The sequence below is a fragment of the Euprymna scolopes genome, chromosome 41, assembly GCF_053919585.1.
Source record: "Euprymna scolopes isolate OS-2025 chromosome 41, ASM5391958v1, whole genome shotgun sequence".
Classification (NCBI taxonomy): Eukaryota; Metazoa; Mollusca; class Cephalopoda; order Sepiida; family Sepiolidae; genus Euprymna; species Euprymna scolopes.
In genome coordinates, this window is record NC_136522.1 from 57603444 (window position 1) to 57631161 (window position 27718).

Consider the following 27718-nt stretch of genomic DNA (forward strand, 5'->3'; position numbering starts at 1 on the left):
TAATTCAAATATTAAATAAATTATTTAGATAATGACAAGAAATGAAAAAGACAATTTAAAATTTAAAATTAACGATATAATTATAATTACCTCTAAAAAAACATGTTAAACAAAATAAATTAATAGATCGCAATATGTAAACAAGGATTATTCGAAACCATCGTAGATTAATTAAGATAGAGTGAAACGTCCAAATTTAAACAAGAATTTGAAGGTGTCGATATGTACGTAGGAAATAAATAAATTACATAAATATATCGGCAAAAACACTTATAAAATAAAATAAAACTTTGAAAAGATTGCATTTATATTAAAACTGGTAATTGATTGAAACATCATTTAAAACAAGTATGAAGACGAAAAAGGGGCGACGACTAAATTCGAAAGATGTTGAATAAATAAAATATAAAAAGTAAGTATAGCAGCGTTAGAGAGGTAAGTCCATATATTTGTTATACAAAGTGACCGGAAAAAACGGGTCCCAACACTAATTAGGTCCCGTTTCTTAGTAGTTTGTCCGAATGAGATTAAACTTTGGCCATAACTAGTTTATTATATTCAAAACATCACATCAAAACACATTTTCTCCGTTCTACAGCATATGTTCTAGATGACCTGTATTTAGCTTTTGTTTTATTGGGGTCACCCTGTATACACACACACACACACACACACACACACACACACACACACACATATATATATATATATATACTTTTGTTATTTTTTTGGTCACCCTGTATCAAACATAGAGATTATGAATGTATCAATATATGTATAAATAGTGTATTTTGTTGTCTGAAGACTAGTTATATTGGAACATTTTAATGATATGATGTTCGAAATTTTCCAAGTGTGTATAGAACAATGGCGATGCATAACAAAACAAAATAAAAAATGATGTTCTCATTTTATATTTGGTCTTGATTTTTGCGAAAATATAGTAAGCATGATCGATTATGGAAACTGCTAATAATGAAGAATAATCCTAAACAATTGAGTCAATTAACTTTGCATTGGATTTTATTCGTAAACTACCGGGGGTACCCGGCGTTGCCCGAGTGTTTGTTTCCGGGACGGGGGGGGGTTAAAAAATGTTATGGTAGGTAAGTAGGAAGGATCAACCCGGAGTTATGAGTAAAAGTAGGAAAATAAAGTGTGAAAAAAAACAAAAACATCTGCAACGTTAACAGTTCGGCCACCAAGAAAAGTCCATTCCAGTTGTTTAGGAAGAAAAAAAACGACGACGGTAGGTCGGCGCGAACGTGAAAATATAATGTGAATTGTCCAGCACGCTAACCACCACGCCACAGAGCACTGCAGCTTAGTTTAGTGATTTTAAATAACTTCACATGAAAGAACTACGAAGCTAAACCGGTGTTCTCTTCTCAACTGTTCCTTGTGAACGATCCCCAAACGGTGTTAAGTGGTGGCAGGTGGAGGAGGAATTTATTAGAGAAAATATTTTACCACTTTCATTGATCTTAACCGGTTTTGGCCGTAACTTCTCAGCAGGAAAAGTATAGAAATCTAAGATTATCGAGGAATTTTAGAAATAACAAGCCTATAACACACCTCATATATTGTTCTGCCGTTTGTGCATATTATATTTGCATGAAATATCTTGATTTTTAATCCTATTAAAGTCAAAATCAGACGGGAAAAATGAGTTCATTTTATTTATATAGAGATGAACATTACCGAAATTTTAATATATTATAATTTGGATTAAAAATAGTAAAAATGGCGAAATTTAAAAATAAAAAGGTGTATGCAGTTTCTCTTCCAATTTTCGGATTTTTATCATGTCAAATTACACTTAATTTCCTTTTGTAGGATTGATTATTGCTATTTCTTCTGATTGGTTAAGGGCATAATAGATTCACTGATTGATATAATAATTAAGTGATTGATTTTGCGCTATGAAACAGATGCTGTCAAGAATTGTATAAGTCAACTGAATTAAAGGAATACATTAAAAGATGATCAAGAGCATGAATTTTGGAATATAACTTGATGCTATTTATTTTCTATATTGCTCTCAAATTACATTGAGCTTCTTAAATAAGGATTGGTATATATCATACAAAAATATATGCCTACAGAAATATATATATATATATATATATATATATATATATATATATATATATATATATATAAATCAATATTTATCAAAAATGAATAATAATTCAATGAAGCCCTTAAAAACTCGGGATACAATTCCACAAATTAAATTCAGAAAAATAAATGATAGAAACATAAACTGCATAGAAAATAAACCTATTAAGAGCGTAAGAACATATAATATGGCAATGTCTTCCCGTATACGAGTAAAGAAAAATGACCAAGAGACAAAAAAAGATAAAACCAAACCACAAATATTAGATAATAATACAAATAAGCAACACACCAAAACCCTTAAACGTAAGAATATACATAAGGAGACCCTATGGTACAACCCTCCATATTCCAAAAACCTAGAGACAAACATAGCCAGTGAATTTTTTAAAATATTAGATAGGAACTTTAAAGCCCCCCAGAGATATAATAAAATTTTCAATAAGAACACAATCAAAGTCGCTTACTCTACTATGCCTAACCTTAATCAAAAATAATTAATTCTAATAGCAAGAAAATTAATAAGCTACAAATACAACTATACAAAATATAGCAGACTGTAACTGTAGAAGAAAATATAAATGTCCCCTACAAGGCTCATGTAAAATTAAAAATGTAATCTATAGCTGCACAGTATCAAAAACCCCAAATCTACATGAATCTATTAACAGCCATAACTTAACCACCAGATATAATAATGAAACCAACTTTAACCAATCTACCGATCAATTACAAACCAACCCACCATATAATAATCCAGCACCAGACCTAACCGAAAATAATCACAAAAAACAAGAGGCAATATATTTGGTTCCACATCTGGCCTAATAAAACATAAAATTTCAACGCACAAATATTCTTTTAAAAATAACACTCTGTCAAACCAAACTACTCTATCCAAGTATATTTGGCAACTCACGAATAACAATATTCCTTTCAAGTTGAGATGGCAAGTAATTGAATCTTGCAACCCATATACACCAGTAGATAAATTCTGTGCACTATGTACAAAAGAGACCCTAAAAATTTTGAAATATGAAGATATAAAAAATACAACCACCCTATTAAATGCAAAAGAGGAACTAATATTCACATGCAGTCATAAACGTTGTTTTAAATTTAATAAATATTAACCACCTTAAATCATTAAAAATTACTTATTAGTAAAAATAGATTACAATTTTTATTATTATTCTGTAATAAATAAAGTTAGACTAATTATCTCCCTTACATTCTTTAATTAAAAAAATATGCCTAATTATCTCCCTTACATTATTTAATCATGCAAATAACATTATCCTCCAATTTCTTTCGAATTTTAAAACTTAGCGTCCTTTAATCAAAAGTACGTTAACGGAAATAAATTATTACACAAGCGTCCTTTTTGAAAATTTATCATTTCATAAGCTGAAAAGCTATAGCAAGCATCTATATGAGTACGTTACCCATAGTTTCTGATTTCAAAAGGCGAAAAATTAAACGGTAAATATTTGTACGTATGTTTTTATGTATATATATATGTATATCTATGTATATGTATATATATATGTGTATACTTTTTCATATATATGCATGTATATATTTGTGTATGCATGTATGTATGTATGTATAATATTGTACTAAAACCAAATTTATATTTATAATTTTACTCTATTTTATTTCTATTCCTTACCTATATTCATTTTCTTATCAAGTTTTAAATCCATACCTTTATTTTAATTTTTCCAGATACATCTGCCTTACTTTAATGCTCGGTTTATGTATGGTGTCTTTTACATTTAATAAAAACCCTTTCCAATATTTGCTGATGAGGAAACCTTGTTTAATAAAAAACTATATGTAATAATTATTGTCCGTAACTTGATGTCTACCACAATAAAACACTGTTTTCCGAAACGATCGTACAAATAATTGATTTTTTGGTTGTTCCTTCTACTGAAACGGATTTTTAATTTAATTATAATTTGATTTTTAAATTATCGATCACATAACTAAATATATATATATATATATATATATATAATGGCTTCTCTCGTATTCCTTACATATATTAACTCTGTTTTGATCTGTTTTCAATCTTTACACAAGGCCAACCCTGTTCCAACAGAGCAAACCACTTTCCTCACAACTGAGGAGTTTACCAGGCTCAGTGCATATTCGCGCTAAACAAATTTATTTTTCTGATGAGTACAGAATTCATTTTAAGGACCCAGAATAAGTAAGCTCATGTATTACATACGTAGTGAGTTATTTTTATTGCAAATTGCTTCTGTAGAACGATTAAAACTAATTGATATAGCTGATTGCATTAATTGATGCAAAATATGCACTCAATCAACAACTGCAAGAAGACTTGTATTCTAAGAGTAAGGTAAACTGTTGATCAGGACTGCAGAGATCCTACGTGATTATCAAATAACTTATTGCGCGACACCAATCTGGGTATATGCATCCTTGTATATATATATATATATATATATATATATATATATATATATATATATATATATATACGATGAGCTGTGATATAGGGAAACAGTACTGTATGTGGATGACTATAATGCTCCTTTAGAAGTGAGGAGACATGATATACTATCAAAATAGAGCTTAGGTATTCGGACGATGTCAAAACATCGTAAATTCACTACCCGTGCAGCGGCTACCGTTTATTTAGGTTAGAAGCCTTGACTGTCGTTCGGGCGGTCGGGTATCCATCCTAGTTTTAGGGTGTTGCCTGTCTAGCCGCACTGATAAGCTGTGATACAGCGAAACAGTACTATATGTGTGTCTCTCTCTTTATATATATATATATATATATATATATATATATAGTAGAGATTTAGAAGGCTGTCACAATGCGAGGAATGAAATGTAGTCGTTGTTGGTAAGAGAAGACGAGAACAAGTGGCGATTTACAAATCAATAAGTACATACATATATTTTATATATACATATATTTATTCAGCTGTATTGGTAAAATGTCTTACTTGTTATGTCTGCGACAAATTCCATTATTAATTTCGGAAAAATTCCCTTTTCATATGGTAAGCGTAACAGATCGATTCAAAGCATGCTAGATGATGGAGCGGAAGTATATATATATATATATATATATATATATATATATATATATATATATATATATATATATATATATATATGGTGGCCCAAAAAGCTATTTAAGGGTTTAAAATCGTTGGCATTTTATCATTAATTATTTTTTCTTCATTTAATATATTTTACAGATAATATTGTAAAGCTAAATTACGAATAAATGTAACACTGAACAACGTACGCAAGTTGTGAATTTGTTTTTCCAAAACCAGGGGTCAATTTGGAGATAACATTGTTTTGACCCGACTATATATGCATTTAAAAGATAGACCAAGTATTAAAAAAATCGAATCTTAATGAAAAATATTATGTTATAAAAAACAGACCTTGCAAAAATTGGGGGGAAACATCAGGAACTAAATAAGCGAATTTAATCGTAATCCAGAGTTTCTGCAATCTGTTATGAATAATGTTTTAGAAAGAGCACAAATATGCGAAGCTGAAAATGATAGTATTCTTTATAAAAAAAAGAGTGCTTGAATGTTGCAAGGGTTGCTTGAAATCACGCAATGCCTTAGTCAGATAATGTTAAAAGTATAAGAAGATATTTAGAAGAATAAGGAAACTATTTAAGTTCATACTTCTTCAGTGACTTTTTGGACACACTATATAAGGGGGGTAGGTAGTTTGCCTGAAGCATTGCGGGTAAATAATATATATATATGTGTGTGTGTATGTGTGTGCGGTTGTGTGTGTATATATATAGATAGAACTTGATTCCTTTAGCCATAATCAAAACCGAAACCAAAACTTATGAAGTATTCTTGATAAAATTATTTATAAAAACAAATAATACTAACTGGTAAAACTCGAAACCGAAGTCAAAACTTTTGAAGAATTCTTGATAAAATTACTTATAATTAAAAAACATGACTTATGGACCATCAGATATAATGGAAACCGAAACTAAAACTCATTAAGGATTTTGTTAAAATTATTATGACTAGAAACAAAAGTACATACACATTAATCTACCCAGATGTAAGCGTGAAACAGAAAATAGCACACACGCTTTCGTATTAATATATAGATAATAATAATAATATTAATAAAAAATAAATATATTATATATAGATTATCAAACATGAAGTATTCGATATATGTTAATTATTTGGTGCTTTCACGTTGGTGGTTCTTGAAATTGGTTCGGCATGGCATGCTTATTTAATTGTTATATAATTGAACTCAACATGAAGACGCTTAACTATTAAGTTTAAAGAATTAGCTCTGAATTCCGATTAAAACCGTCTTTCACATCGAACCAAGCAGCCTATTAAGACCTAGTTTTCTCACGAGAAACTGTAAAGTCACATACTAAAATACGATGTTCACTCTTAGGTCAGTTAGCTTGTAATAAAAATCAATTACCATATCATGAAACTGGCACGCTTTGACGTCAGCTTAACTTTTCTATAGTAAGATGTTCAAGGCAACTGGTTTCGCGATCGTCATAAACCAACCAATAGATCACTTTTGAACAGTATTTTTCCATATATCTTGAGAGTCTAATCACACTTCTGAAAGGAAAGACAATAGAAGAAGAGTTCACAGACCTACGTATTTAGTTCTAAAACATAAATAACATTAAACATGTTTCGAATGCGGAGTATTCCTTTCAGCGTCTGGTCTTGTTAATCCCCAAAGAATGAATATTTCATTTGAAATATAGATATCTTCATCCATCTTCATTAATCAATATCAGTGTTTTCTTTTCTGTGGGTGTTTTACTGACTTAAAGATACGAATAAGCATACGCATATACTCAGACGATTGTCCTGTATATAGAAAATATCCGTTAATGTATTTCCGTGTATTATACTTGTGTAGGCTTCACAAACAGAAAGGTTATAACATCTACATGAATTTGGAAACCCTTGTTTGTGCAAACATTTTTATATCTTATTAATGTGCTTCCTAAACATTTTTTGCATAGCAGAACACTAGGTGTGTCAGAAAGTTTGTGGAAAATATTGAATAATTCGACCCCCTGTCTTTCCAATCTTATAACTACTCGAAAAATGTAAATCAAACCCTATTTTTTCAATTAAAGGAGCAAATACCAAGGATTCATTAAAAAAAAACGTGGTTTAAAAAAAAAGGTTTTAAACTTTACACTTTACAGGACAATTTCTAAAAAAAACACTCCTTTTTTTGTTTTCAATTTGAATATATTCTTTATAATCTTTTATCTTCAATTTGTGATATATAAAACTTTGGTGAGTAAATTAATTATTTACTTTTTAATAGATATTTCAAAATGGTGGGGACGTGAATTAATTCGACCCCCTGTCAACCAAGCTTATAATAACTCGAGAAATGTAATTCAACCCCTATTTTTTTCAATTAAAAGAGCAAGGACCAAGGTTTCATTTAAAAACACAACAAAAAACAAACAACGTGGTTAAAAAAAGAGGTTTTAAACGTCGGACTTTACAGGTAAATTTCTAAAAAATACTTATTTTTTTGTTTTAAATTTGATTATATTATTTATTGATCTTTTATCTTCAATTTGGGACATATAACACTTTGGTGAGTAAATTAATTATTTACTTTTTAATAGACATTTCAAAATCGGGGGGCGCGTGAATTAAAAAAAAAGTTTTTCTATAATATTATATTCAGTTTATTGGAAAGAGCATAAAATTTCACATTGACCCTGAAAATATCGTAAAAATAGAACCAATAGAAACATTTTGATAGATTGTTTTAAGTTTAAAAATTGAAAAATACTGAACTCGTAAAATTCAATTAATTTCATTACTGTTTTTCGGAAAATAAAAAAATAATATTTCTATTGTTTTTATACAACTTTAATAGTTTATTTTGGAAGTATACTCCATAAAGAAAATAAACAACCCACTTTTATAAGAGAAATTACGAGTTTTTTTTAATATTTTTTTCGCAGTTTCGTGTCAGAGGTGTCAAAAATGCCTACAAAAATGCTGATACACCTAGCAGAACACTATTTACATTCTCACGGCAAACATATATCAAACAATATTTTTAAAACTGTTTTGCAGTAATTTGTTTTGTTGTTATTCATTTTTCACTCAAAACAAGGAACGACGCCACTTTGAAGTAGGAGGCTACTATCAGGGACATAAGTTGCAGGGAAAGTATGAAAGGAGATGAGCAGCAAGATATTTGTTCACATTACATTTGAACTTATGCATGCTAATAGAGTTTGGAAAGCAAAATCCCGGAATTTCCGGGAAAGAAACTATTGGAGGAGAATACTTTCTTGCATCTAGGAATCTAAATGATTGGCGAGCTTGCGGAAGGGGGGGTTATTTACTAGTGTTGGGCTGATAAATCAGAATCGGAATCGCGAATTGGAAAAATCGACAAATTTTGGGGTATCGGAATCGAAAATATTGGTACCTATTTTCCGATGCCAAAACGATTTTTAATTGTCTTTTTATTTGATTTTTTTAAAGGAAAAATCTTCCATTGCTGGTATTAATGAGAAATTAATAAATATTTATTGATTTTAAAATACTAGCAAAGCTAAAATCGATAGATCATCCTCCAATAGTGTAAATTGACGTTTAGGAAAATATTTGCATACTAGAATACCCGAGACCCGTTGGGTCACTATGTAATATTAGCTATGAAATTCATGTATGAGCGTGACACTTGTGACGTCAAGAAAATAGTTTTTTTTTTGGGGGGGGGGGTACATAACAGAAACATTTCTATGAAAGTATATTAAAATGAAAAAAAAATATGGTTAGATTCCTATGAGTGGTTGTGTTTATTATAATTGATATTTTTAAAAAAATTATAGCTACTTAATTATAAGTGTTTTGCCATACTTATAGATAAATGTGCACTGAATATATACCATAATACTTATTATAGTTAAATTCAAATTTGGATATACCTTTCTTTTTTACATCGTTCATTACGTTTAAGTTATTTTAAATCCAACTCTTACCATCTTAAATAATAATTTCGAAATAATAACGCTAATATTTAAGCGTCCCAATTGTTCTTTTCTTTTTTTCCGCGTTTAAATTATCCAAATAAACAATTGTTAATACTGTATGTATAATAAGGACCCCCGGGTGGTAATTTTGTTAAAATGTGTAGTATCGGGGGTGGGGCAAAACGACAGTAAGCAGCCAAGATAAAGACAGCTGTTTTAAAAAAAAAGTGTAAGAAGACAGAATGGCACAAACCCGTAACGCGAAGGAAGAAAAAAAAAAACTTCCACCTTACCTCTATCGCCATCGCGCAACCGGAAGTCGAGAGCGTTAGAATTAAGCGTAATTAATTCAACGGAGTTAATGACCGCGAAAATGTCGGCGATAATGTCGGCGAAAATGTCGGTGAAAAAAGCAACCTCTTATTGTAGAAAACGTCCGAGTTGAGGGTGAAGAATTTTTTTTTTTTTTTTTTACCAAATTTTCGGTATTTGTCGTCCAATACATCCAGCTTAAAAACGATACATATCCCGTGAGGACCCGTTGCGTGTTTCGAAAGATTTTTGCAGACATACAAACACACACAAACACAAATTTTACCTTTTACCCTTTATATATATATATATATATATATATATATATATATATATATATATATATATATATATATATATTATTTTGGTTGTAATCATCACGTTCTACTTTTTAGAAACTTGTCCAAAATTAAATGCTAATTAAATCTTAATTTGAATGAAAACACAAATCATAGACTTTTTATTAAAATATGTTTTTTTATCAATTTTCCTTTTAACATATCTTTTTTAAATACATATATATATTTTTAAATACATATTTTTTTTAAATCCATATTTTTATTAAAAATACATATTATTATTAAAAACACATATTTTTTTAAATACATATTTTATTAAAAATACATATTTTTATTAAAAATACCTAAATAAAATTATGAAACAAATAATGTGTTTATATTGTAAACAAGATAAATAATTCAATTCATGAAACGCTTATGGACGTTTATTGATATTAAAAACACTAGACTACACGTGGCCCGTTGGGTCAGTATGTTATATTAGCTATGGAAGTCATGTATGAGTGTGATACTTGTGACGTAAAGAAAATATTTTTTCGTATTTAAATTATCCAAATAAACAAGTGTTAATACTTTCTTTTTTTTACATCGTTCATTTCTGTATTACGTTTAAGTTATTTTAAACCCTACTCTTCCCAGGTTAAATAATAATTTCGAAATAATAACGTTAATATTTCAGTGTGCAGGTCATGCTCGCAAGCGCAACCGGTTGTCATGAACTGAAAAGTGGGTTACATACATCGTTACAAGACTATTTGAGTTTTATAATTATATAGATTAAACATATTTTCCTTATTTTCATCAATGGTATCTAAAATATCATTCTTATAGTGTTCGCATACATTCATGCAGAGGGCGCTAGCATTCATGATAATACATTAAAGGCTGTAAATGACAAAGATCTATTTGATTGAGTCTATGGAAAATTTTCGATCGCGGTGCAATAGGGGGTAGGAAATGAAACATCTTCATTTTAATGCATTTAAAACAAAGCTGACGTTTACTGTTTATCTAAAATAGAAGACACATACATGTGCAGGAATTTAAATGTCCAGGCTTACTCAATGAACACCCTTTTATGTTAATAACCAGAGAGCGACATAGCTACGTGACTTCCCGCTGTGTATATTTATATCTCTTTTCCGTTGTACTCTAAACAAGTCAAGATTTGACGGTATCGCACCCTGGTTGGCTACCAGCCTATCATCAAATAACGATATGTTGTTCTCAATGAACTCTTATTCCTACTTTCTCTATATTTATTTCCACACATGTATATTTATGTAAATGAATCTACATTTTTTCATTATCATATATTGGTATGTTTCGCCTCTTCATTATGCGACCTTTGCTAATAAAATCACTCTTCCATTCATTAAATAACATGTAAGGTGCGATTCACATTACACAAGCGGACCATCCAGTTCTCTACAAATAGAAGATGTCAAGAATACTGGTAAAAGAGTTTGATCGTTCAACGTTCCAGTAGGTATCTCACTGCTGATACAATCCTCTACCTGTTCAACTGCTAGGTACGTCCCAGGATTGAGAACTTTTGCCGCATCTGTGTAGGAACTGTTTTAAGAACCTATGCTGCCTTAACAGAGTTCAAATCGGAATCAAATCCGTTGAGGTCATTTTTTTCTCTACAAAACAGACACCGTGACCCTGTTTATGCTCTATCGTTATATGTATGGCCATGCCTCGTCTTATGTTTTTTTTATCTTATAACTTTTATATTTTAGGATGAAATACACTCTATAGTGTACAATGAAATATCGCCCAGACGAAGAATGTATACAATTAAAACATTTAAAAAATTTAAACACTGAAGAAAATGAATTAAAAGAGCGATTTGCTGGTTTTTGTTGTGATCCACACAAGTTTACAGACCTATATTTTTCAAATGACAGGCGGTGATCCAAATGGAAACCGGTAAATCTCGGATTCGATTTTATTTCTTTCTGTGTTTAATTATTTTTTCGTTGTCTTTTCATTACACAGCTTTTACGTCACTGTTCACCGCACAATCAAGAACTAACTATAGTTTTTATTTTGTTTGTTCATTGTATGCCGGTTTGAACCATGAAAAAATTCCCTTGTCGTCTGCTGCCTCCATTCAGTCATAAAACTCAATAGATAGCAATGTAAAAGAGCTCCGGGTTTCATTGTGAGGCAAGGGTTGCGAAAACCTAACACCACCTATCCTGAATCGGTAACGTTTGAGTCCAGTCGCATGGAGAAATCCATAACGACGAGAAACAATGCCGGGATAAGCGGGGAGGGCATACAACACCTGATATTCCTAAGTTGTCACACATTTAACTACTGACCAGGCTCAACGCTCGGTGATCTAACAGGAACTGATGTGTCTCTTTGATTGTGTCATATTTAACGCATTTACCCTGTCCGTGACAGGCGGAAAAAGTATTTCGCCTTGAAGTCGTGAATATTAGGCAATCGATGAACACCTTTATTAATTTTATAATTTAGTATAATGTAATCGTGTAGCCTCTTTTGTATGTAAATAGAAACCATACTTAATTAAGTCAACTTCCGAAGGGCTATCAGATTATGGTCCATATTCAAATATCTGTCGTTATTAATTCATTTGAACGGGAAAATGAAAATTAGGATTGTGAATTTCGTTTGCCTTAAATTAATATTCAAGATGTAATAATTATTTAAATCTGGCGTCTGTATCGTTCGATTTTACGGTGTTTGTGTTTATTTCAGAAGAAAAAAAAGTGAAATACGACACCGGAATCTTATAAAGCAGAAGTTGATTCGTGGTGACAATACGCCGTCCGGAAACAAAATCTTATACGAACTACGTCCAGAACAATTAGGTTAACGTTTAGAAATACAAATACACGGGCAAGTATCCCTGATTAAAAATCAATCGATCTATTACTTGGATTATTCATGCTTCTCTTCTCATTAACATCAATTCTCACAAGATTCAGATCTGTGTAACTTCATGTGTATATTGATAAACTTTGGAATCGTTCTCTCCAAACCAGGAATCCGTACGGAATTTCGAACGGAAACCTTTTTGAATACCGAGAACTACGATGCTCTTGTTCCGCTAGACGCTATCAGGTTGAGGTATTAAGTGGTTCTTAGTCGTATTCCTAGTTTAAACTTGTAGCAAGGTTTGGCGTTTTTATTCCGCTAGAAGGAATTGGAAGACATTTAATTTAGAAGACAATTGCTTTGTTATGATGACCAAATACATACATTTATGACCTGAAATGAAATGCTTCTGTTGCATATATTGACGATATCTTACTCTCAGATAGTAATCCCTGCCAGGGTTTTTTTTTACATGGGTATCCCCATTTATCAAGGCTAAGGGACCACTCGAGGATAAGGGTTAAAAATGTACAGTAGAAATTTGACAATATATGCATTTCTGCTAGATAGGTGTTTATTGTGAAAGTTTGGTGAGAGGGGGCCATAGATTGGAGCTCAGTCGAGCACTTGTCATGAAAATAACGGTAAAGCAGAGACAAACTCGCAACCTGTCTTCTGTGGGAAAGAGGTTGCAGGGAAGAGAAAAGGGCATCCCCTACTAAGCTACGAAGTCTATTTTGAACGCTATCGAGGCAGGATAAAGCCTTTCTAGCAGCTCTTGCACAGATGTGGCAACAGTACTCCGTCCTTGGACGTACCTGGCTCTTATATAGATAGAGAATTGCATCAGAAGTGAGATATCTACCGGATACGCAGGTGTGCGTTATTGAGTTCCGGGCTTAAGTCGCTATAAATTAAAAAATAAATACTAACGCACAAAATCTTCCTGTTTTCCCACCGTTGCTCTTTAAGGTTTAGAGTTCTAAAAAAATAGGATCTATTTTTAGACGGATATCTGTATATACAAGCGCACTTCGCATACCAATGAAAATTTAGCGTTTGTTGTTTGTGCGTTTGTTTGAAGTGCAGTGGAAATTGTGTCTGCTGTGTAGAAGAATAACTTCTTGAGCACAAAATATCATTCGTTTTTATGGCAACGCTTCTGACTTCGTAACTTTTAACGTTTCTGAGTAACAAGAGATAGAAAAAACTTCTTGAGGACAAAAGATCGCTCGTTTTAATGTCACAACTCATGTATGCGTAGCTCTTCAAGTTTTGGAATAAAAAAATAGTCGGTCAACTTTCGGAACGACCGTTGTATCAGTGAATTTTACTTAGTGTGACGTTAGCCGCGTTTACGCACTGGACGCACACTTCGAAGCAGAACAGGTGACATAGAACAAAAGACAAGTAATAACAAACCCATTTTGTTTTTTTTATTTCCGAGTACTTTCCCAAATAAATGTAGACTATCATGTAATCATGCTTCTTCTCTCTGATTTCTGTCCTCCTGAACGTCATTTATTTCTCTGACGTGATCTCGAGCGTGTTTCCGAACATGCTCTCGAACGTGTTCATTTCTTTCTTTCACACGTTCTCTTTATAGTATTTTACTTTGTTCTTTCTCTGACGTCATACTGCATTTCTTATGCATCTGCGTACGCGGGTTAGTGCTCTGTTACATTAGTATTTTCTTTGTTTCTTATATGGTTTCCTTCGCAAATCAAGTGAAACATTGATCGATTTCTGGTTAGACGAAAGAATGACGACTCAGATTATTTACAAACGTAGTAAGAATTAAATACAATACTTTTCGTAAGTTGACTTTGAATTCCATGCCTTCGCAAGCGCCCGCGAGATGTATCGATGATGAGAAAGGCAGAATTTATTTTTTACATAGGCATAGCCACATATCAAGGCCAAGAGGCCACGCGAGTATAAGGGTTAATAGTGCATAGTAGAAATTGGACAATATAGTAATCGTTAGTAATGGAAATTCGGTAAATTTGTTAACTTATATCCAACGGATTATCAAAAACTTGTTTAGGTTATACTTGAAGACAACCATAGTATAGTCAGCTGGAAAGCAAGAAAACAGAAGACAATTATTCCATAGGCGTGCTGTTCTAAGAAAGAAGCTTTGTTCATGAAATCTACGTTTAGATTTAAGCACAGATAGACAGCGAGGAAAGTTGTTGATAGTCTTTTGTGCGAGACGGCTGTTTCTTGTGGAAGTTTGGCAAGGGGGGGAACATAGTTTGGAGCTCAGCCGAGCACTTGCCATGAAAATAACGGTAAAGCAGAGACAAAATAGCAACATCTCTTCTGTGAGAAAGAGGTCGCAGGGAAAAGAAAAGGAATCCCCTACGAGGCTACGAAGTCTATTTTGAACTCTATCAAGGCAGGGTTAGTCTTTTTCTGGCAACTCCTGACAAGATGTAGCAACAGTATTTACTTCTTGGACGTAGCTGGCTCTTATATAGATAGAGAATTGCATCAGAAGTGAGATATCTACTGGATCGATAGAAGGATCCCACCATTTTTCCAGCGGATTTAATGTATGCGTTCCATTTAGATAGATAATCGCATCTAAATACGAGGATATATGTATATGCAGGCTGATGAGTACGTGTGCATGTGACATACTCCCTAGAGTATTTTCTGCTGTAGAAGACGCCAAGTCTGCACTTCTAATAAATACAACACAGGGTTATATCACTCAAACGCGTAAGCATTTATTTGTCTTATGGAAACGGAATTTTGTATCATTTAATATTAACTGATAATTATCTTATCCATCCTCCTTCCTGTTATAAAACTATCTTTAAATTATCTTATCCTTCTTGTTATCACTCATGTCGAACGTGCTAGCAAGATGCGGCCCGTTGCGAAGTTATTTGGAGTTCGCGGAGACGAGTTTAAGCAGCATTGATGAAGCAGAGGAGACAAAGTGGCATGTCAGGTTAACCTATGTGAGGATGACTAACCTCTTTTTTATTACATGGAAGTTACCACTTATCAAGGCCCGGAAGCCACTCGGGGATAAGGGGCATTGCGTGTACAGTAATCAATAGGATAGTATCGTAGTAATCCTTAGTATTGGAGATTTGATAAAGTGTCTTACTTAAGGGGGAAGTTTTTCAGGAATTTCTTTATATTGGACTTGAAGACTTCTAAGTTGTAGTCATGTCGGAAAAAGGCAAACGGAAGAGAGTTCCACAGGCGTACACTTCTAAGAAAGAAGCTCTGTTCATGAAATCTACGTTTGGGTTTTGGAACAGTTAAAGAATGGGTACATTTTTTACAGTTGTTTCAGCTAGACGGGTGTTTATCGTGAAAGAACGGCGAGGGGGGGGACCAGGGATTAAAGCCCACGCGAGCACTTGCCATGAAAGTAACGAAAAAACAAAAACAGGCTCGCTACGTGTCTTCTGTGGGAGAGAGGTTGCAGGGAAGAGAAAAGGGCATCCCCCAGTAAGCCACGAAGTCTATTTTCTACTCTGTCAAGGCAGGATAGGCTGTTTTTCGCAGCTCTTTCCCAGATGTGCACGTACTTGGCTTTTATATAGATAGAGAATTGTATCAGCAATGAGATATCTTCTGGAGCGGTAGAAGGATCCCACCATTTTTCCAGTGACCTAAGCAATAGACTTGATGTACGTGTTCCGCTTTTAGGTCAGAACTTGTATATTTCCTAAGCAAATTCAATATCCATGACTTATTATCTATAAATATATACAAAGCTCACCTGCCTGTTTAAATGTATTTATGTATGTATGTTTGTATGTCTGTCTAAAACTTTCGATAAGCGACGGATTTTCACGGGATCGGTATCGTTTGTAAACGGGTCGCTTCAGACGACAAATATCGAAAAATTGGCTTAATACATTAATCCTTCCCCCTTAACAAGGCACTTTCTATGGTGAAGGGTCCCTTTTCTTCGCCGATATTTTCTAAAGTGATCCCCTCTTTTCGACGGACTAGCCTTAATTTAAATATCTGTCACTTCAGGTTTGGCGATAGACGCAGCAGCAAAGACGTAACGGTTTTTTTTTACGTTCTATTCCTCCTTCGCGGTACGAATTCCAGCCTGCCTATTTACTATCACCTTTTTCCGCTCGCAATTGTCACTTTTATTTTTCTGCTTAACCAACACCGTTACACACACCTCCACTGTATGTTCTGTCTTTCTGTCACGGGTTCGGGCCTGCCTGCCTACTACATTTTTGTTTTGCTTAGCACACACCTAGAACCACCCGGGCAACGCCAGGCACCCAGGCTAGTCTCTACACGCGAATTGCAGCATGACCTCCTTAATATTATAAGACATGAAATATGTTTAACCTCTGCACTTCATAACAAATGCCAATTTTGAACTATATTTAAGAGATGCCTTAAATGAGTTTCCAGACTTTTGTCGTATGGGCGTTTATATTTCTAGTTCACAAATGAAACTCTTGACCCTACATAAAATAACGTTCGGCTGCAATGCCCTTGTACTGCTGTACCAATTTCTAGAAGGAACCATGAAAGTCCTGTCGTGTGAGCATGTTACTGATCTTCGTCACAGCTTCCTTCTTCTCATATTTTTTGTTCTATTTCCACCCCCCCAAAAAAAAAGGCACAATGCAACTTTGATGTAGTCCTGATTTGTCACCAAGCTTCAGCCACTGCCTCCACGGGGACCGTAGTAGCAGGAATACTATGTAGGGAGTCCGACAGCAACGTGTCTATTCACATTACACTTGAACTTCTACATATCAGTATAGTTGGGAAAATATGAAGCGGGAAGGGAGTTCCGGTATCTAGCCGTGCTGGGGAAGAACCTATTAGATTAGAAATCCTTCTCACATCTAGGTATCTCTATTGTGTAATCATATGACTTAACTGCATATCGCCTTTGCCGGGCGTATTTCCTCGATGGAGTAAAAGAGCTTGTAGTTCGTCAGAGCATCCGCCATGAAAATATTTGTAAAACAACCAGAGGGAGGAAACATTCCACTGGTGAGGCAGTGGCTGAAGCTTGGTGACAGTTCAGGACCTATCAGGTTGGCGACTCTCTTTTTAAACTTCTCCAGGAGCGAGAGACTATTAGCAGGTGGACCAGCCCAAATGTGACAACAATACGCAATACATGATCAAACGGTGGTCTTGTAGAGGAACAGGATACTTTCAGGCGTAAGTAACTTTCTAGAACGGCAGAGAGTGTCCACCTTTATCGCAGTGGCCCTAGCAGTGCTCTCAATATCTCTGTTCCAACTCATGTTCCTTGTGAGGAGTTTGAAAGAAGTACTTTCAGGTAATGTATTTTTAGAAAAAGCTCTTGGTGGTTGAGAAGGTTTCTTGTAATTATTGAAGGAGACAAGCTTAGTCTTGGCTTCATTGAATTTTTGCTCCCATACCACAATTGTCTCATAACGGTAGCCTCTAAGGTTTTCTTTTAGATTAGAAAATAACCAAATACCACAGGAAGAAGATGCTGGCCAATAGAAACGGTGAAGGACTGTCTGGACATTTATCTTAGTTAAATAGTTTGTGACAAGGATTGAGCACCTTTGGGGCAAACTTTGCGCAAATCTTCCGGATTATCCTTTTCTCGCGGAAATTATGTATAAAGTTCCCACACTGACATCAAACTGTGACACACGACGGTCCTTATTTATGGTTTTCTAGTTTTTGGCCTCGTATGCTTTCTTTTTCCAGGGGTAGTTCCAATGAGCAGATATTTTGTTAGGACGTCTGATCTGCCCATATGTCCCAAAGTTCGCAATTTCCTGTCATTTATTTTGTCCAGCAGTGTTCGGCATGATGCAGTATTCTTCAGAACCTTTCGCCAGTATGTTTTTTTTTTTTCGCCCAGGTTTATTTTACCATTTTAATTCATTTGTTTTTAATGTTTTGAAACGTCTTAGCACCTGTGAAAATTCTCAAGGCCAAATCTAATGTCAATCTATCTCAGAGATTGTGTGTTCAAAGGAACGGAAGTTGACTTAAGTCAGTGTTTGAGTTAACATACAGCTTAAGCACATGAATAGCAGGTGTTTGACTCTTTAACAACGTTCTCATTGCTTTTATTGAGTGCGTTCCTTACTAGATATACCGTCAGGCAAAAGAGCAAAGAGATAAACCTGCCTTGACAGAGTTCAAAATAGACTTCGTAGCCTAGAGCGGGATGCCATTTTCTCTTCTCTGCAACAATTCCCCACAGAAGACACGTTGCGAGAGTGTCTCTGTTTTATCGTTATTTGCATTGTAAGTGTTCGTCTCAGCTCTAATCTATTCTCCCCCGCCCCCTCGTCAAACATTCACGAGAAACACTCGTCTAGCTGAAAATACTATCCATAATTTTCACTACGCTTTTTCTGTGCCTATACATAAACATAGATTCCATAATCAAAGCTTCTTACTTAGAACTGCACGCCTGTGGAACTCCCTTCCGATTGCCCGCTTTCCATCTGACTACAATAACCTCGTCTTCAAGTCCAACGTAAACAAAAACTTAATGAGCTGTTTACCACATTTTCAATATTAACAATTACTACGACATTGTCCCATTGACAGCTGTACACTTATTAACTCTTATCCTCGAGTGGCGTCTGGACCTCGATAAGTAATGACTTCTTTGTAAAAAAATATATTTTCTTGAAGGATCACTCTACTAATTTGGGTGCCAAGAACTGTTTATTATCCATAAGTTAAATGCCATAACTGTTTGCTGGATGTTCTATGTACAGCGCCCGTCTAATTAATTTCCGAATGGACCTTCTTTTTTTTTTACAAGGTTGTCACCACTTATCAAAGTCCGGAAGCCACTCGGGGATAAGAGTTATTGTTTGTACAGTACGTTTGTCTTGGAGATTTGATAAAGTGTCTTACTTAAGGAGGCCGTCCATCAGGAATTTGTTTACATTGGACTTGAAGACATCCAACTAAAATAATTAAAGGCACTGGATCAACTACGTTAAGAGCATACTGCCATATGCCTTTGATAATGAATGAAAACTATGCTCAGTTTTCTTTGATACCTTCTCACAGTCGGCATTGATGGTGCCCTTTATTAATAAATAGCCAACGATGTCGGCACAATTTCCACATCCGTTTACTTCTTTTTTCTAGGTATGCTGTAGGAAAGAAATGTTTATAATCGTTGGCTGCAGCTAGGCTACTGGATGTATTGTAGATGAAAATAAGACAACAGATGTTTTTTTTTTATTTTCTAGGACGTGTTACACTCTTTTGGTTATGAGCATTGTTTAACATTTTTACAGCCTCCTCGCCTCTCCAGGAGTTTTCGCCTATTTTATACCCTTCAATAGTCTGATGAAGCAACTACTTTAATTGACGTGCTGTCAGTTTGCTAGCCATAGATTTTGTATGGTGTGTAATTTTGAAATCCATTTAGATTTTATGCGATAATTCCAATCTTTTTTTCTCTCGCTCTCACGTTTCTTACATGGCTTAATTGCTTTTAGTTGCAATTACATAGCTGGGCAGGAGCTGCTAAAAACGGCCTATCCTGCCTTGGCAGAGTACAAAACAGACTTCGTGGCTAAGTAGGGGATGCTCTTTTCTCTACCCTGCAACCTCTCTCCTACAGAAGAGACGTTGAGAGCATATCCTTGTTTTATCGTTATTCCAATGGCAGGTACTCGTCTTAACTCCAATCTCTGGTCCCCCCTCGCCAATCTTTCACGAAAAGCTGAATCCACTGTGAAAATTTTCCCCCACTCTTTATGTGTGCCTAAATCAAAACGTGGATTCCATGAACAAAGCTTCTTTCTTAGAACCGCACGCCTGTGGACCTCTGTTCCGTCTTCCTTCTTCCCTCTGACTACAACTTCGATGTCTTCAAGTCCAACGTTAACAAATTCCTAATGAACCGCCCCCTTAAGTAAACACTTCATCAAATCTCCACACTAACGTACTGTACTTGCAATAACCCTTATCCCTGAGTGGCTTCCGGGCCTTGATAAGTGGTGGCCACTGTGTAAAAAAATATATCAGGTCTATTTTACCTCTTGATTACATTTACTATAATTCTAAGAAACCTAATTCTCCAACCCTTACTTTGTCAACCGAATTTCTGTCATTATTGTATTCTTGAAAAAACTGTTGAACAAGTGTGCGTTTAATTTATCTTATTGCGGACTTTTATCCTCATCTTTCTTAGATGTTGTTTCCCAACATTTTGCCCAACTATACCTCGGGCCGTCGTCAGATGGTAATCGCGACGGGATAGGAACTCCGAATCTCCAAACTGCATTCTCAGTAATTACTGTGAAATAACATCGTAGAAAAACGAGGATAATAGTCCGCAAGAAAATAAATTATTAAATAATACTCATCGCAATAACGAATGCAAATAAAAATAATATATATACCATTCGGAATAGACCCGATCATGGAAGATTAGATAATAAATTTTCACGGATTTTTAAGACCACAAAATCCAACCTTGCTCACCCTTGGAGGCCCGTGGTGCAGAGGATAATGTTGAATCTCCACAAATCCAGGTGAGAATTGTCTGAAGATAGCGGATTCAATTCTACCCAACGCCGACTAGAGGCTTACTTGGCCAAAACGTGGTGAGACGACAACAACTATGGATGGCAGTAATTGCTAGGAATTCAGTTAGGTGATTCGGAGTTCCTATCCCGTCGCGGTTACCGCCTGACGGACGCGAGAGGAATAGTTGGCCGAAACGTCGTGAAACAGCATCTAAGATAGATTACGATAATAGTCTGCAATAAAATAAATTAATAAATAGCACCCATCTAAATAATGAACTCGAATAAAAATAATATATAGTCGTTTATTTACAAATTTCACCTATTTGATACCCTCCAATAGTCTGATGAATCAACTACTTTAATTATTACGAAGTGGTGTAAGTTACCTTTACCAGAAATTATGTGATTTGTCTATGCTAGGCTTTTTTTCTAATTTTCTAATTCATTCAACTTTCGCTTAATTACTCTAGTGGTATTTGCAGTTCTCCAGACTTGCATCGAAACGTGTCTATATGAAAGACTGTGCGCGATTCATTTTGCGAAAGACGTAAATAATAATAAAAAAATAAAACACACTTATCGCTTACGTCATCACGGAAATATCGACACGACTAAATAACAATTTCACAGAGCAAATTTCCTGAATCCAATTAAAATCATTTAATGATTAATCTAAAACTTGATACTCGAGCGAGAATATATGAAAATGGCCGACAATAAAACCAACTAACTGCGGAGAGTTCACCGAACAAAATGTCTGCCACCCGCCCGCACGCACATCACGCATGCGTGTAATGAAATTCCCGCTCAGACGTTTCCTATTCGTGTCATCAATATGAATGATTAATTTCATCTGAAAAAAAAATCCATTTTAAATATTCGAAGACGCCAAGTTTTAAAAATGGGACAACATAAACAAATGAGTATTTTTTTGTAGAATTCATTATATTTATTTATTTTTTTATATTAATCCATTCGTTATGTTATTTATTTACTTTGGAGAGATGAAGCTTTATTTAAAAAATGATTTAATGCCGTTTCTGACGGAATCTATTTCATTAATAAAAAAAAGAGAAGCAAAAAAGCAGACTTGATATGAACGGATTTCATTTGTTGATGAGAGGCAACATCAAAGACGTCTGTGCGGACTAAAAAAGAAAATTACCTCTTTCACTGACATACACGAGGTGACCTCGTGCAATCACATTTCCTTAAAGTTCGACATTTTTATTGGTCGAAGGAAACACATAAACATTCTATTTTCGTTTAAATAGATTGAAATCCAAATCTATATGTATTTGTGCTAATGTGACAAAATATATTAAATCGATGTGTCTGTTTATTGATACACGTGGAGCCTTCGATCATTTTCCAATCTGTTTTTGTACAGGCATTTAAAATTGTCGTAAACTCTTGAAAATTCTGTATCTTATTACTAGGGATGTGACAAAAGCATATTCTTTTCATTTTTTTTTTAATTCTCAAGTATATATCCGCACAAGTATACACAGTTAATGAACCAAGAATCACATCATCACTCTATATAAAAGCATATAAGATATCAAGGATACACACTCAAGAGTCAAAACAATGAAAAGAATATGCTGTTGTCTCGTTCTCATTATTACTATACCGACTATGAGGTTATTGACCAATATTCATGATCTCAGGTTCAAATTAACAGCCACATGCCACACATCTCACAGATCAGTGATACGAATTCACGACATATTTACGTTCCCCGGACTTGTCATCATGTGATTTTTATATTTGGGTGAATTTCCAAAAAACAAAAAAGTTTATGCAAATAATCCTCACAATCTAGACCAACTAAAGGAGAACATTACCAATGCATTCAGGAAAAAGGATCAGAGATGGTATACAGGCAGTATCTGCAAGCGTTGTTAAGCGTGCCCAGAAATTAATAGATATCAACGGGGAGACTTTACCGCATCTTTTATAACGCTACGGGTAATTTAAACACTGCCACGGGTAATTTAAACAAGAAGAGAATGTTTCTCCTCTCAATGACATTTTATGGGCTTCTTATAAGTGGGTCAAACTGTGTAATTCGCTTAGGGTGTTTTCGCACTTGCGAAATATCTATACTCGTTTAGTAAACACATATGGTTCAAAAGAACGGCTGAGACTCAGTTATAAAACAAATGCGTTTATTTAAACTTCAGGATTGTGGCTTACGGCAGCAAAGATGGGGGGAGATAATGGGTATGTACGGTGTATATGTTGAGGCGACAGGTATTAATAAAATGTGTCGTCCGTGTCTAACTCATTGTCTGTCCGTACGCCTGTCTGCTTGTTCTTTATTACACGTATTTACCTTAGAATGGGACAAAGACACGGTCAAACTCTTCCAAAGCTAAGTTATGCCATTTTCTATCTATAATTTTGAAATCCACCTGTCTTGATATCGCAAAAACTTTTGTATTGCAGACATTATTTTCTATTCATTTATTTTTTCCAGGTTTGACTAAATTTCTGAACATTTCAACTGCACTTATCTTTCTTTTGCTCTTTTTTTCTGCTGGTTTTTTTCCCCAAATTATATCTGCACTATTAACTAAACACTGAAAAATGCTTTTTCTCAGCAGTATGCATTATTTCTTAACCAGTCTAAACTTAGTACCTAAGCCAAATTGTTCTACTCTTAACCAGCTTTTAAACGGGTTCCTCCAAACTAAATTAATACAAAAACAACCCGACCTCAAAAATTGAAAGTTCCATTACGGTATCTTATAAGGTAAAGCCTGAATTCTCAAATCATTCTCTATTGAGGTTAGATAAAGCCCCCCCCCAAAAAAAAGTACCAACGCATAATTATATGAGGGAAGATTATTTTCAAATATTCTCTTAAACTGGGAACGGAATAACGGATTTATATTAAGTAGATATTAATAATTCCGTACATTTCTTTTTAAATGGAGAGTTGATAATACACTGTGGTTGTGTTATCGGACGCACCAGTAACTCTCGCTTCTCCTTTTTTATCCCTCAGTCCTCATTTCTAATGAGTAATTATTCTGACAAAGGGTGAAGAAAAACCTGCTTACCAGATCGGTAATGCTTCGTTAACAGTAGCCTGTCAGAAATTTGTCTGTTTCTATGTCTATCCTTGTGGCCACGTCACTAGTAAGGGTGCTGTAGCTAAACGTTTCATCTGGGCTGACGTTACCCGCATGATAGTCAGGGACCCGAACCTTGGTTAACCACTAAGGAGGCTGTCCTATCAGCAGGTGTAAAGTACTGAGGCTGCTGTATTGCCATTTGGTGAATGGATTCTGGACCATGCAGTAGTTTCTGGTGTGGTCTCTCGATGTCATACTAGTGGGTAATTGTTACGGCTTTACCTTATAATGTTTTTTTTTAATTACATATTCACCCCAAACAAGGCACATTGCCACTTTGGTGTAGGGGGCTACTATCAGGGGCAGCAACTACTGGGGCACTATGTTGAGATTTGGGCAGCAAGATGTCGGTTCACGTTGCACTTGAACTTCTGCATGTCAGTACAGTTGAGGAAGCAGGAACTTGGAATGGAATTCCAGAGTCTAGCGGTTCTGGAGAATAAACTACTGGAGTAGAAAGATCTTTTACATGTAGGGATCTCTACTGTGTGGGGGTGGGATTTATAGTGTTGAAAAAACTTCGACCAGAACTTGCCCCCATACTTACAAAACTGTTTAAGCGTTGCCTTAATGAGAAGTGCTTTCCAACACCCTGGAAGACCTCGTCAGTATGCCCTGTATTTAAGAACTCAGGTGATAAGTCATCTCCCTCTCAGTACAGACCAATAAGTCTCTTGTGTCATGAGTAAGTTACTGGAATCCATATTAAATAAAGAGGTAGTCAGCCACCTCAGCAGAAATAACCTCCTTAGTGACATGCAATATGGTTTCCGTACTGCTAGATCTACAGCTGATGTGCTAACAGTTATATCCCATAGGATGAGTCAATCTCACAACAAAGGCTTCTTTTCTAGAGCAATTGCACTTGACATATCAAAGGCCTTCGATAAGGTATACCATAAAGGCCTACTTTCCAAGATTTCCAGCTACGGTATAACTGGAAATGTTTTATCAATACTTAAATCATTTCTCTCTGATAGGTTCATAAGAGTAGTGGTTGATGGGTAGCAATCACAGGTCCATAGTATTAATGCTGGAGTCCCCCAGGGGGCCATCCTGTACCCAACTCTCTTCCGGATCTACATCAATGATCTTCCAAAACACATAATTAAATCATTCGTTGACATATATGCTGATGACATGACCATCTACGGAAACACATCAAAGGCAGTAAATGGAAAAGTTATCTTTCATTCCCTCTCCTCTGATCTTGAGCGCGTGTTTCAGTGAGGGAGGAGATGGCGGTTACTTTTAATGCATCTAAAACCAAGCTCCTAACTTTACATCATCAACACTCTGTTCCTCATCTAGCATCAATTGAAATGGATGGCTCTCGTCTTGGGGAGGCTTCATGTTTTGACAAGCTACTGGGTTTGACCCTTACTCCTGATCTGAAATGTAACACGTATATCACGTCTGTTGCCAGGGCGTCTGGGAAAATGGTGGGATCCTTCTTCCGCTTCAGAAGATATCTGATGCAATTCTCTATCTCTATAAAAGCCAAGTACGACCAAAGATGGAGTACTGCTTCCACATCGGGGCTGGAGCGTCAAAAAACAGCCTATCCTGCCTTGACAAAGTACAAACTAGACTTCGTGGTTTGGTGGGGGATTATCTCTTCTCTTCCCTGCAACCTATCTCCAACAGAAGAGACGCTGCGAGCCTGTCTTTGTTGTATCGTTATTTTCATAGCAAGTGCTCGTCCGAGCTTTAATCTCTGGTCCCCCTCGCCAATCCATCATGATAAACATCCGTCTAGCTAAAACCACTGTCAGTAGTTTCCCTCACACTTTATTTGTGCCTAAATCAAAACGTAGATTCCCACCTGGCTACAATTTGGACGTCTTCAAGTCTAACATACAAAAAATCCTGATTAATCGCCTCCTTAAGTAAGACACTTTATCAAATCTCCAATACCAACTATTACTACGATATTATCCCGTTGATTATTGTACACAAAATAACCCTTATCCCCGAGTGACTTCCGGGCCTTGATAAATGGTGATCCCCATGTAAAAAAATATATATATCGTAGTACACTTTCTTGATGTATTTGCTGTTAATACAAGGCTATGGAGGTAAAAAAAGAAACATTGCAACTGTATTAAAAAAATCGAGCAATGGGAGAGATCAGTACGAAAAAGATAGTGAAAATAACTAGTAAAATAGAATGAGAGTCCAACACATCACCATTTTACGAACGCAGTCGAGATGCTAGAGTTAGGTTATGACACAATCGTTAACCGGGAAGAGTTGTTTGGTTTAGACACGATATCAAACGATAGACACATGCAAATAGCAACTGGTTCAGCTGTCGTCGGGTATAACCAGCTGACATGGGTCGCTGCTTGAGTCTTAATTCCGTCGTTACAGGCAGCATATCCATCGTCTGCATTTAATGACGGGTACCGCATTCTGAAATTTAAGGCTTGTACAAAAATAGTGAACAAATTCATTTTTCTACAAGTATATAATTCATTTTACGTTTAACAATGGCGGAGCATATTTCAATTAAGACCCATTGAAACCCGACGCCTGCAGCCAAAACTGCTATGTCGCGCCCTTCGCGTCCGTCGCACCCGGAATCCAAGCTTCAACTGTTTTCAAAACGATACACTCATATTTACTTCTTTATATAATGAAGAAAGAGCGAGAAATGGAGTGAAAGAGAGAGAGAGAGAGAGAGAGAGAGAGAGAGAGAGAGAGAGAGAAATGTGCGTTTTAACGCAATGTTTTGTTTTTAATTACAGCTACCGGCATGACATGCTGACCTTTCTCGAATTATTTTGACACTGAAATTTCGTAAACACATATCAGTCCAACCTGGTTAAGAACTTGAAGTCCTACCTTACTAATATTTCTGGTGAACCAAGTGTAAAAGAGATCCAGACAACTTAAGGGAACGGCGAGGATAATAAAAAGAGCTCTCGGTTGGTTTCCATAAAAAGCGAGACAATGTTGGCAGCTTGTTTGGCTGCCCCATACCCAGCATTTAAATCTTCAAAGGAAGAAAATTAAAAATAAGAGTATATATTTTCACATTTTAAAAAATCATAAAGCACGCGCATGACACGTTTAAAACTTATCACAAATATAGAACAAGTTAGGCACAAGGTTTATTAATGTAGAAGCCTGCAGCTCCAACAAAATGGCAGCTACATCATTGTGTCACAGGTAAACTCTATTATTTTATACAGCAGAATTCCGGAATACGGCATTAATCCGTTCCAGGGTTTGTATAGGAAGGTGAAATAGCCGTATGCGGGGCCTAATAATCATTTTTTACAGTACATTTAGAAAGGTAGTAAAAAATAGTACAGTATATAATACACATAATAACACCCTAGGGTGAGGCAAATACTGTAACCAGGGGCCGGAAAAACATCCCATTCCACATCCTGACCTGAAAAAAAAACATATCTCGGAGTCACAGTA